This window comes from Carlito syrichta, unplaced genomic scaffold (assembly GCF_000164805.1).
Source record: "Carlito syrichta isolate Samal-C Ts95f unplaced genomic scaffold, Tarsius_syrichta-2.0.1 Scaffold303527, whole genome shotgun sequence".
Lineage (NCBI taxonomy): Eukaryota > Metazoa > Chordata > Mammalia > Primates > Tarsiidae > Carlito > Carlito syrichta.
Window position 1 is genome coordinate 236,294 of NW_007247623.1, and position 11,001 is coordinate 247,294.

The following is an 11,001-nucleotide window of genomic DNA, read 5'->3' on the forward strand; positions in this document are numbered from 1 at the left end:
ACGCTGCGGTGGCCAGGAGCGGCCACTGCACTCCAGTCTGGGCGACAGAGTGAGACTCCAACTCAAAAAAAAAGAAAAAAAGAGCAACTAACAGATCACAAAAAGAAAGAAAGCCTTATCAGAATTCAAATGGTGGACTTTGTCTGGGTTTTACTGTTAAAATGTGAGCACATGCCTATTTGTTTTTGGAGTTGTCATCACTAGGTGGTTTAGTCCAATCTCGTGAGAGACAGTATTAATTCAAGGTGGCGCTGGTCAGATAACAGAAACACTTGTCACTCTTGCCACCTGCCAGGTCACCTTCACCACATGTAATGGGGTTTCTGACTTTTGGGGTAGAATGCAGGGTGTTGTACGAATAGTTGTACGAACAAAACAAAACAAAAAAAATGAAGAGCTGCCCTTCACACTTAATTATACAGGCCAGTCACACTGCAGCAGCTGGGGTCAGGCTTCTGAGTGTTTGATGTTTGCTTTCTCTTTTTTCACCACTGACAGAAAAGATTCCCCTCTCTAGGTCCCATAGATGCAGAGGAAGATCCCAGGCCCAGACTGACAAGCTTACGATATCCCGGAACTAAGACCTGTAGGACTAACTCCTATCACTTGTCTGACCATCAGAGGAAAGCCAACAATAATGGATGGTGCACTAATGTCTAACTCTCCCCTTCTTCAGGAAACTACCTATACACAGGTCACGCATGAGGACTGGTCACAAGCAGTAAACACACGAGGTCCGTACTTCAGCTGAGGGCATCTGCTGAACCAGAAGTAGAGGGTGACTGAGCCAGAAGTATAGGGGTGACTGTCACAGTATCCTGGGGAGCCTGATAAGAACTACGGGGAATCAGCCAGGGCTGTGGGGTGGCCTGGGAGGAAGGGAAGGAAGGGACAGCGGCGAGGTTGACTTCTAGCCCCAACTCTGGCATAACCAGCTGAGCAGGGAGTTCCTGTAAGTCCCAGGCCTGCTGGGGTGTCAGACTCTTCTGCTCGCCACTTACAAGATAACGACAAGCCAGGCAGGCACTTCTAAACACAAGTGCGCCTTGCAGATGTGTGTGGCCCTTCTTCCCCGTTGGGACCCAGGGATCAAGCTGTTGAGGGGGTGGAGACCAAGGACACATCTTACTTTGTAAATGGAAAGCTCCTGATTTCTGGGTGTCAAAGCCTGTGCCGCCCTTACAGCCTCTTCTCCAGAAACCTATGCCCACAGGTCAGGGCCCCCACCTCTACCAGCAGGGTTCCCAGGTGTTGAGTGGAGCCAGCAGGCCTCCCTGGCTCCTGCCCTCGGGCCCTGCTCCTAGATAGAACCTGGCTCAGAAATGTGCTTCTGAGATCCTGTGACAGCTTTCTTCAAAGTGTGTTTTGAGGAGGATGTTAAAAATGCAAATGTCAGACACTCTATGCAATGGGAAGAAATATTTACAAATCATACATCTGACAAGGGATTGATATTCAAAATATATAAAGAATTGCTACAACCCAACAGCAACGAAAAACCCAAGCAACCTGATTAAAAAATGGACAAAAGACTTGAATAGACATTTCTCCAAAAATATATACAAATGGCCAACAAATGCATGAAAAGATGCTAACATCACTGATCTTAACTAGAGAAATGCAAATCAAAACCACAATGAGATACCACCTCACACCCATTAGGATGGATACTCTGAAAACAAAACGAAACAGGAAATAGCAATGTTGGTGAAGGTGTGGAGAAACTGCAAAACTTGATCATAGCTGGTGGAAATGTAAAAATAGTACAGCTGCTGTGAAAACCTGTATGGTGGTTGTTCAAAAAATAAGCATAAAATGACCATATGAACCAGCAATTCAGGAAGTGGTGAATGGAAAGTTGTTGAATGGGTACAGAGTTTCAGTTTTGCAAGAGTTCTGGAAATTGGCTGCACAAAAGTGTGGATATACCTAACACATATACAAACTGTACATACTTATACAAGCTGTACACTTAACATTGTTAAGATGGAAAATGTTATGTCATATACATCTTACCACAATTAAAAATTTAAAAAAATTAAAATTAAAAAAATTAAAATTAAAACTCCAGACCCTGGATTCAGACTCAGGGCTGGGGAATGGGCATTTTCACAAGCCACCTTGTGAAATAGCTAGTTTGAGACCCACTGCATACACTGCACTGAGTTTCCTGCCACCTGCTGTGCCTTGCAAGCCCAGCCTCCCAAGAATCTGCAAGTTCATGGTGTTAGGAGATGAGTCAGAGAGGTCCTATACCTGGACACTAGGCAGGACAACAGCATCCACCAAAAGATGGAAGTCCGACTGCAAAGTGCTTGGAAGCTGCCAAGCTGACCCAATGTTGAAAAAATTAATTAGAGCACTACTGGGCTTCCTGTGCTTTCTCGGTGATGGACAGGCCCAGGGGTAGGATGAGGTGAGTGAGGAACTCACCTTGGGGTGCCAAGAATTTAGTAATTAGGAAAAACGACATTTGATGCCACATGTAAAAAGAATAAAAGTCAATGCAAAAAAGAAACCAAACAACCATGATGAGCACAATATCAAAACTTTAAAGACAGGCTGCTGTTGTTTGTCATGTCGTCCTGCACTATTGTGCAACAGGAGCAGTCATTTCCAATCAGCTCACAGTTCCTGGGTCACATGGCCGGCGTGTCCCCCACTGGGTGGGTTTCTGAGGGTTGATGGTGACATGCCAACATGTTGGGCAATACGTGGCTTTATATATGGTTATGGCTTTTATTGTAGTGCTCTAATTAATTTTTTCCACTCGGTTCAAAATATGGGAGAACATTTTCCCCCATGTCAATAGGGCACATATTGTCCCTTCTCCCACAGATTCCAGTAGGGTTTGGCTGGAAGCTTATGGCAGATCACTGGTGACCATAGCTGGCTGGCCCTCTGCTGGCAGACAGCTGCTGGACAACACTGGGGAGGCCGGTGTGGAATGGCACATTCTGGGAGCAGTGGTGGGTGGGGGGCTGGGACAGGCCCGAGAGTCACCCTGGGTTCTGTAACACAAGGTGGCACAGGGACCACTGGCTTGGGAGAGTGTGTCGGGGGGCAGTGGCCCAGGTCTAGGCGCTCCTGGGGATTTCACCTCAGACCAAGGAAGCTTCAGTTCCAGGGCCCCACCCACACATGACCTCTCCAAGGCCTGGAACCTGGTTTGGGCTTGCAAGCTATCATTTTCCTTAAAATGTTGCACCCAGAGGTGTGTATGGTTTGAGACCCTGAAGCGCTGCTGGATGCACCTCTGCCTTTCCCTGTGAGTGAGGGGACACCTCACCATGTGACTCACAGGGAGCTGATGTGACTAAGGGCAGAGGACCCTGGGCTGCCCTGGAGCTCTGCGTGGGAGTGGGGGTGGGGCAGCCATTTCTGTGGAATGGAAAAAGATTGTGTGTGTGTGTGTGTGTGTGTGTGTGTGTGTGTCTGTTTTTCTTAGCTTAAGATTATAAGCAATCTCCCCCAAACTAATATGTGTTCAGTGGAACAAATCAGAAATATACAAAAATATCTGAACTAAAAAATGGTTATTTCTCCTTCCCCCTGCAACTCTACCTCTGGCAGTCACCCCGTGAACAGCTTGGTGTGTACCTTTCAGATATTTCCTCCTGCATATTAACACACATACTCTCGTAACAGACTTAAAAAGGCAAAACTTTAGCAATATTTGTGGGCATCTTTTTGAGCTGTTACACAGAGAGCTCCCTCACTCCTTAATTCCCTCCTTGGTATTCTCCAGAGTGGCTGTACCTATGTTATTGCTTTCTGGGCATGATTCTGTGTGTTATTTTCTACATGAAATTGCACCCTGGAAAGAATTTTCCAGTGGGCCTGGATGGTGCCTGAAAGTTTTACTGTTAAAGTCATTTTTGTGGGTTAAAGCATTGAAGATGACTCTTAAAGTAAAAATACAGTAAATTGCACAGTGAAAGGATCAGATCTTTGAATCTGGATGTACCTGAGTCCGCTCCCAGACCCACTATTTCTTATCTTTATAACCTTGGCTAAGTTATTTAACTTTTTTCTGAGCCGCCATTAGCCTATCTGTGACATGGGGCAATGGTGCTAATTTTCTGTGGTTTTTAAAAGGATTAAATATGATTAAGTGTACAAAACCCTGAACCCAATGCCTGGCAGAGATTGATATCTAGTAAACAGTTTTCAAGTCTATAAAATAAGTGTTAACCGATAACATAATGAGGTTTAGATTTCAGCTTCTGCCTCAATGCCTGGGATCTGCCGGGTAGGTTGGATGGACTCTGATTACATTGTGTTCAATTACCCTGTTCATGGTGAGGAAGAAGAAGACTGGCAGGATGGTGAAGCTGAAAGTCAAGCTCAGGCCTAGCCTGCTGTCTCTAAAATCGGGGACGCCACAGTGGGACAGAGGCCCTACCTTCCAGGATCCACAGCTCAGGCATCTGCCCTAACAATGGCAGGCGCAAATCCGGGTTTGTGTTTTCTGCTCTGCCCTGTGGGGACAATGTCATCATCTCTGTTGAGTGACTTCCTGGGGCTGTGGGGAAGCTGTGTGCACGCATTAAGTCAGTAAACACCTCTCAGGTGTCAACGCCAGCTGACGCAGGCAAGTTGGCCAGTTTATAGCAGTTGGGCTCTGAGGGATGGAGACCCACGATGATGCAGCAGATCTGAAGAAGTGGGGGAGTGGCACTGATGGGCATCCTTGGAGGGGCCAGTCCTGGGAACAGCAGGGAGAGCTCCTGGCAGCCAGGGCCCAGGTGAGAATTGCGGAGGCCAAGCGTGGAGGGAGAGGGGCGGTGAGGCTTCCCAAAAGGCATTCACATGCATGCTATGTTCCTCTGGGGCTGTCCTGACCAATGTGGTCTGAAGTGATCCGTGACTCATGGTCAGTGTCTGGGCTGTCCATGTATTTATAGATAAATGTTTCCACACACAGCTTTTAAAGCTTGGGAGGGTTATGCAAAAAAGACACACACCAAAAAACACACACACCAAAAAACACACACAAAAGTATCTTCAAAAGTTCAGTGGGGCCTTTGTAGCTGGGGCTGCTTTGTATGTTGTGTATGGCCAGCACTCGTGTAGGTCACACTGTTAGCTTGTGAAGCTCCCTTGCGTGGTGGACTCTGATGGCTCTGGGTGTGTTGAGTGGACTTAACCCCTTGGGAGCTCCCAGGTGGGTCCAGGACACCATAAAGTGAGCCCAGTGGGCTGGGAGGGGGTGGAAGGAGCATGTTTTTCGCTCGGGAAGACTAAGAGGACCGAGGGGGTAGGTGGGGAGGGGGCATTTGACTTAGCCCTGAGAAGTGAGGAGAGTTGACCAGTGTGGGGGCGATGTGGAAGTGGAAACAACAGGAACAAGGCCGAGTGTGGAATCCCATTTCTCTCCTGCGATGGCTGCTGTGACTATCCCACAGAATCAAAATGCGGTCAGTGGGGGAGGGTTGGCAGTCTGCAGACACTACAAGCTCCCCTAGTTTTACAAGCACTGAGGCTGTGGAGGTGTTAGGGCTTTGGTAGGGACTGTGGGTGGTGAGTGGCACCAAGAGAGGAGACAGTGACAGAGACAGAGAGCCACTGTGGAGCCGCCAACCCGGTCCAGCCACAAGGCTGGGCAGCCAGGCCTCATTTGCACCCACAGCCCTGTCCTTCCTTACAAAGCTGTCTCCTTTAACAGATCCGCAATGTTTTCTCCAAAATGGCCATTTGCTTTTGAACTCCTCCTTTTAAGGAGGACAGAAAGCCCTTTGACGTTGTCTCAGGATATAGAACAGGCACATTCTCCATAGCCCAGCAGTTCCACACTGAGGCTTACTCCAAATATACTTGTACACTATATTTGTACCAGGAGACCACACAAGTGTGTTCTCTGTAGCACCGTCCATAAGGACTCAGCAGAGAACAGCCTAGATGCCCAGCTGCAGTAAGATCTAGAAGAACGTTGCTCCACAGTCACAGAGGGGAATATTATACAGCAATGAAACAGACAAACTACAACTATCATATGGATGACTCTCAAAACATAACACAGAGCAAAAGAAGCAAGTCATCAAAGCTATATACAATGTGATTTCATTTATTTAAACTTTAAAAGCAAATGAAGTTAAACAGTATATTATTTGGGGATACAGATAAAGCTCAAAATAAAGCGATAAGGAAAGCTTTCAAAGGATTCACAAAAAAGCTACTAGAGCAAATACACTAATTCAGTAAAGGTGCAGGGTACAAGATCAACACACAAAAATCAACCTCCCTCCTTCCCTGTCACCAGTTCCGCCTTGATCATCTGGGAACCTGGGGATTCCACAAGGATCCCAGGGTCCCTCGACAGCTAATGGTTTGATCGGCATCATCTGGCCAGCTTGCTCAGAAGGTCAAGGCTGTGGAAAGACTCTGTGCAAAGGGCCTCCCCTCATTGCCTTAGTGCCTCGTCTGGCTATCAGAGCTAGAAGAGTGCAGTTTAGTGCCTATCTCCTGTGGGTAGCGCCCTCTCCTTTTCAGGTATTCTGTGTCCCTGTCCCCAGGTTTCCTCTCTCAGGGACTGTAAGACCCAGGAAGGTGTTATAGAGCTCAGGTGCTAGACCTGTGAGCTGTGGGTATCTGAGTAGCCGATGTTCCTGGTGCCTCAGGGACTGTGATGTTTGCTGGGGCCACCATGTCAGCAGGAGTGAGGGAGTGGGTGGGCTGTTTGCCGAAGCTCAACCTGACGGTGGAGGCTGCCAGCTCAGGGGCCAGGGCCCCCTTGTTGCTCTGCTCTTGCTGTGATGACATTTAATTCATGATCCATATTAATGAAAAATGGAATACTAGCAATTTTACAAATAACACTGTTTGGGTCTTTTCTAGTGTTTTTTGCTAACCTCAGACAAGGTCTCTCTGGCGGTTGTTTTGCTCATTTGCTCTCTCCCACCCACCAAAGACCCACCAAAGACTCCATCCACCAAGGGTATCTGCTAGAATCTTCTCCTTTGGAGCCATGGAATTGAGCATTTGGTAACTGAAGAGGGCACCCAGCCCAACTCTTTGCTTTTACCTCTCGGGGAATAAGGTCTAACCCCCAAGGCTAGTTGGTGGCCATCTTGGTTATGAATTGGCTTCCCTCTCACGGCCAGTTGGTGGCAGCACGTTTTTGGAGGGGAGTTAGGCAGTGTCTATCACAGTACAGAGAGTGTGCATGCCTATCGTTGATCCAGGACTCCCAATTCTATGGCTCTATTATCTGGAAAGATTTCTGCATGCACATAAACACTATATGGATGCTTGTTGCAGTGCATTTTAAATTAAGTGGAAAGTTGGAAACTTCCCATTTTTTGTTAGCCTACATTGGGAACTGGCTGTCAGTTACAATGCGCAAATCATGGACCATACAACTATGACAAAAACTGAACTCTTCCGAAGTTCTGAAATATAAGCATTTTATATTTTTTGGGGTAGTTCGCTATTATGAATTGAAAATAAAGTTGTGATAAAATCTTCATGTGTGATGCAGCTGTACAAGAATAAACTTCCTAATATGAAAATGTCTAGAGTCGCACTGTCCTGCACGGTAGACCACAGTGACTGTTGAGCACCTGAGATGTGGCCAGTGTGAATTGAGACATGCTCTGATGCTCTGAGAGTGAGACACTATACCATCACGCACTCCATCTAACATGAGAGCAGGAAAAAGAGGTGTTTGGCAGGATTTCAAAGACTTAGTGCAAAAAAAATAAAATGATGTCTGTGGTGCATGCTTTATATCATGCACCACATGACTAGAATAATACACATCACACATGAAGCATGGTCAGCAGTTGGGGGAGAGGGGATTAGGAGAAGGATGTCAGCAGGACATGTACTTGGTTCTTCTGTATGGCTTTGCAACCATATTTACAATGATTAGCAAGCAGAAAAGGGCCCTGTGGCCATGATCCCTAACCCAGCATGCTTTCTGGCTCATCATGCCTGAAGAATTTGCCTGTTCGAGTGCCTGTCTGGAGCAGAGCCAGGGATGGAGAGAGGCCACCTGCCACTAGTTTTGTCACTACCTCGAGGCATGCAAAGCATCATCAACCCTGGGGACATGGACACAGGACAGATAGGTTGTGTAGAGAGAGGGGGATGCCTGCACTTGCTCCTTTCTTGGAGGGGGCAGCCCGGGTGGGAGCCAGAGACAGTGGGGGAGGGGAGGTTCCAGCCGCTGGGGAGGAAGTGCTGCAGGCTGACTTTAGCTTGATTTTTCTTAAAGTCATCTCTAGTCTTGTAAATGCATCCCCCATCGTCCCTCCACCCCCCCTACTTAGATAGCAGGTGAAGATACAGTTTAAGCAGTGAGATAACACTAATAGGTGCTTTTCACAGGAGCCTGGGAAAACTTTTCCTGGTGTGATGAATGTCTGGGGTAACAGACCAGTCTGTTTCCTGGACCCAGGCTGCTCCGAACGGATGCAGTAATTCCTTCACCCGTTGCCGAATCTAGCATTAGAGCTAGAAAAAGAGGAGTACGGGTACTGACTGACCAGGTCCCCTTGCACATCACTGAGGGCAGTGCGTCTCTGGCTACTGTCTGTTTAATGGAAATTTTAAGATGTTGATTCCCTTTAACCTCTAGGTCACAGAAAGCTTTGGCAGATGGGTTCCATTATTCCTCTGACTGAAGGCTTCCATTTTCCCAGGTCCTGCATGTACACACACACACACACACACACACACACACACACACACACACACACACATTCAAGGACATCTTGCAAACATTTCAACCAAAGCAAAAGAGATTTTCTAAAAACATCGAATGAACCAAGTGAGAGGATTTTAGGTTGCTAGAAATCTGTTTTGTTTTCACTTAGTTTAGAATGAAGATGACTAGCAACTTAAAATGCCTGCCTGTCTTTCACTTCTTGTGCTTACCAACTTTGCAAAGCAAATAAATGAGAATGCACAGAGCCAAACCAAACAAAATTTCAAAATTCTGCTAGAAAGTAACCAATAAATAACAAACAATTACAGCAAACACATTCAACGTGAGTTGACGTTTCTAGTTACATTTTCTGAGGCCTAAAATACACTGCAAAGAGTGGCCAATTTATGCTACAAATATAATTGCAAATGCCATGAATTAAAACTGCTGCTAGAATAGTTTGAAAAAATGATACTTGGAGAACATTACTACAAGCATGCCTTCCCCAAATCAACCCATATTCATCGAGTCTACTCAAAAGGAGCCTGGGATCCCTTCTTAATTCTTCCCCAAGTATTTAATTCAAACAGAGCAAATTTATCTAATCTTCTTTCTCCCCACTTTTATTTTTGTACCTATTCCTTGTCTCCTTGTCAACCTAAGTGTAATTCCTGTAAATATTTTTTATCTCCCACCTTCTTCACTATTTTTGCTAAGGTTATAAAAAAGGCACACACACACACACACACTATATATATATATATATATATATATATATATATATATATATCACACATATATATATATCACACATACTATATATATAATATCCCCAAACATCACATGTACCCAATATGTACAATTGTTATATGACAATAAAAAAACAAAAGGAAATATTTTCTGGTAAAAAATAAAACATATTTGTTATAGAAAGTTACTAAAGAAAAAGAAGAAAAAATCGAGTAGAAATGTACAAAGCAATAAACAAACGTCATCATCACTCATAAGATCTTTCTCCTAAAATAACTGGTAACATTTCGACGTGTATCTAGGCTTTATTCTATGAATAGATTAAACTTGTGCATGTGTGTATAATGAAAAACATGATCATTCTGCACATAGTTGCTATACCTTTCTCGCTGTCATTTTCAAAGTGACTGGATTATATTTTATCTTATGGCCAGACCATGATTTATGTGTCTCATCCTCTATTTCTGGGCATTTGGACTATTCACTGTTTCCCCTAGTACACGATGCTGTGTAAAGGTTGCATCCCTAGGAGGAGTTTCTAGATATGGAATTGCTAGGCTTCACCTCATATTGCTGAACTGCCTTCCGGAAACCAATTTGTGCTCCTCCTGGCAGTGAGAGAGAATATTAATCTCCCTTCACAACCCTGAGTGTATAACCAGTCTCTTCCCTAAGGCTTTAATGAACAGCGATAATATCAGCTGATAAAGACATACAGGTATAAAACCCCATCCTTTAAGAACCTCAGCATTTTCTGAGATTCTAAGGAAGATGTAGATTTTCCCCAAGGCAAAGTAAGAAGTTAAGGAATGAAAGGCAAGGAGGCCGAGCCCTGGAGCCTGGGCTTCTAACCAAATCTCTAGTCCTGCTTTTAGAAGCTGGTTCTGAGGGAGGCTCAAAGCATTTGAGCCTCTTCCACCGCCAGCTGACAGACTGCTCGTTCTCCGCTGAGCCCAGACCTAGGCTGATACCAGACCCACAGGGCCCTGTCCAGCCAGCTTCAGCAGGAGAGGAGCAAGAGGCCCAGGAGGTTTAGCTGTGCTTTGCCCGCACCTGAGTTTACCCAAGCCTGCGCTTACCTGCTGCAGCAGTGGATTGGGGAGGGCACAGCCCAGCCTCTTCCAGCCTCCTCCTCGGGCCAAGGCAGGAAGCTGGGTGAGGAGGGCCCACCCTTTAAGAGGAGCAGTCCCCATGAGTAGCATGTGAGTGCCTCTGGGCCCAGGCCCTCATGATCCCTGTGAGGCAATGGCCCTGTGACCTGCCTCCCAGGCCACAAAAGGAAGCCAGGGTTCCAAGCTTCCAGGCTGCTCCATGTGGAATCCCACAAAAACAGCCTTGGGATCTGAGAGGCGTGGGGGAGCTAGAGCTGTCCCTTTGAAGTGGGCCCCCCACGTGCCCCTCCCACCCAGCCAGCGCTTCCCCTGCTGGCAATGTCAGCGTGGTTTGCATAATCGACACAATTGGACATAATCGTTCTTTCAGAAGCCCCTCATCAGGCGGGCAGTGCTCAGCCCCAGGGAGCCGGGAGGAGGCAGCACATGGCACTCATTATTGCTAATCCTTCCTCAAGTGATCTGAGGTTGGGCCAGAGGTCGAGGCAA

General features: G+C 46.3%; 1 pseudogene across 1 annotated transcript in view; it reads right to left on the minus strand.

Annotated features, from left to right (window-relative positions):
* Nucleotides 1–10,742, minus strand: part of LOC110595690 — a 26,721-nt pseudogene extending 15,979 nt beyond the window's left edge. The window contains exon 1 of the transcript XR_002481989.1: nt 10,480–10,742. The product of XR_002481989.1 is annotated as an uncharacterized LOC110595690 (transcript). The remainder of the gene's footprint in view (nt 1–10,479) is intronic.
* Nucleotides 10,743–11,001: the final 259 nt, after the last annotated feature.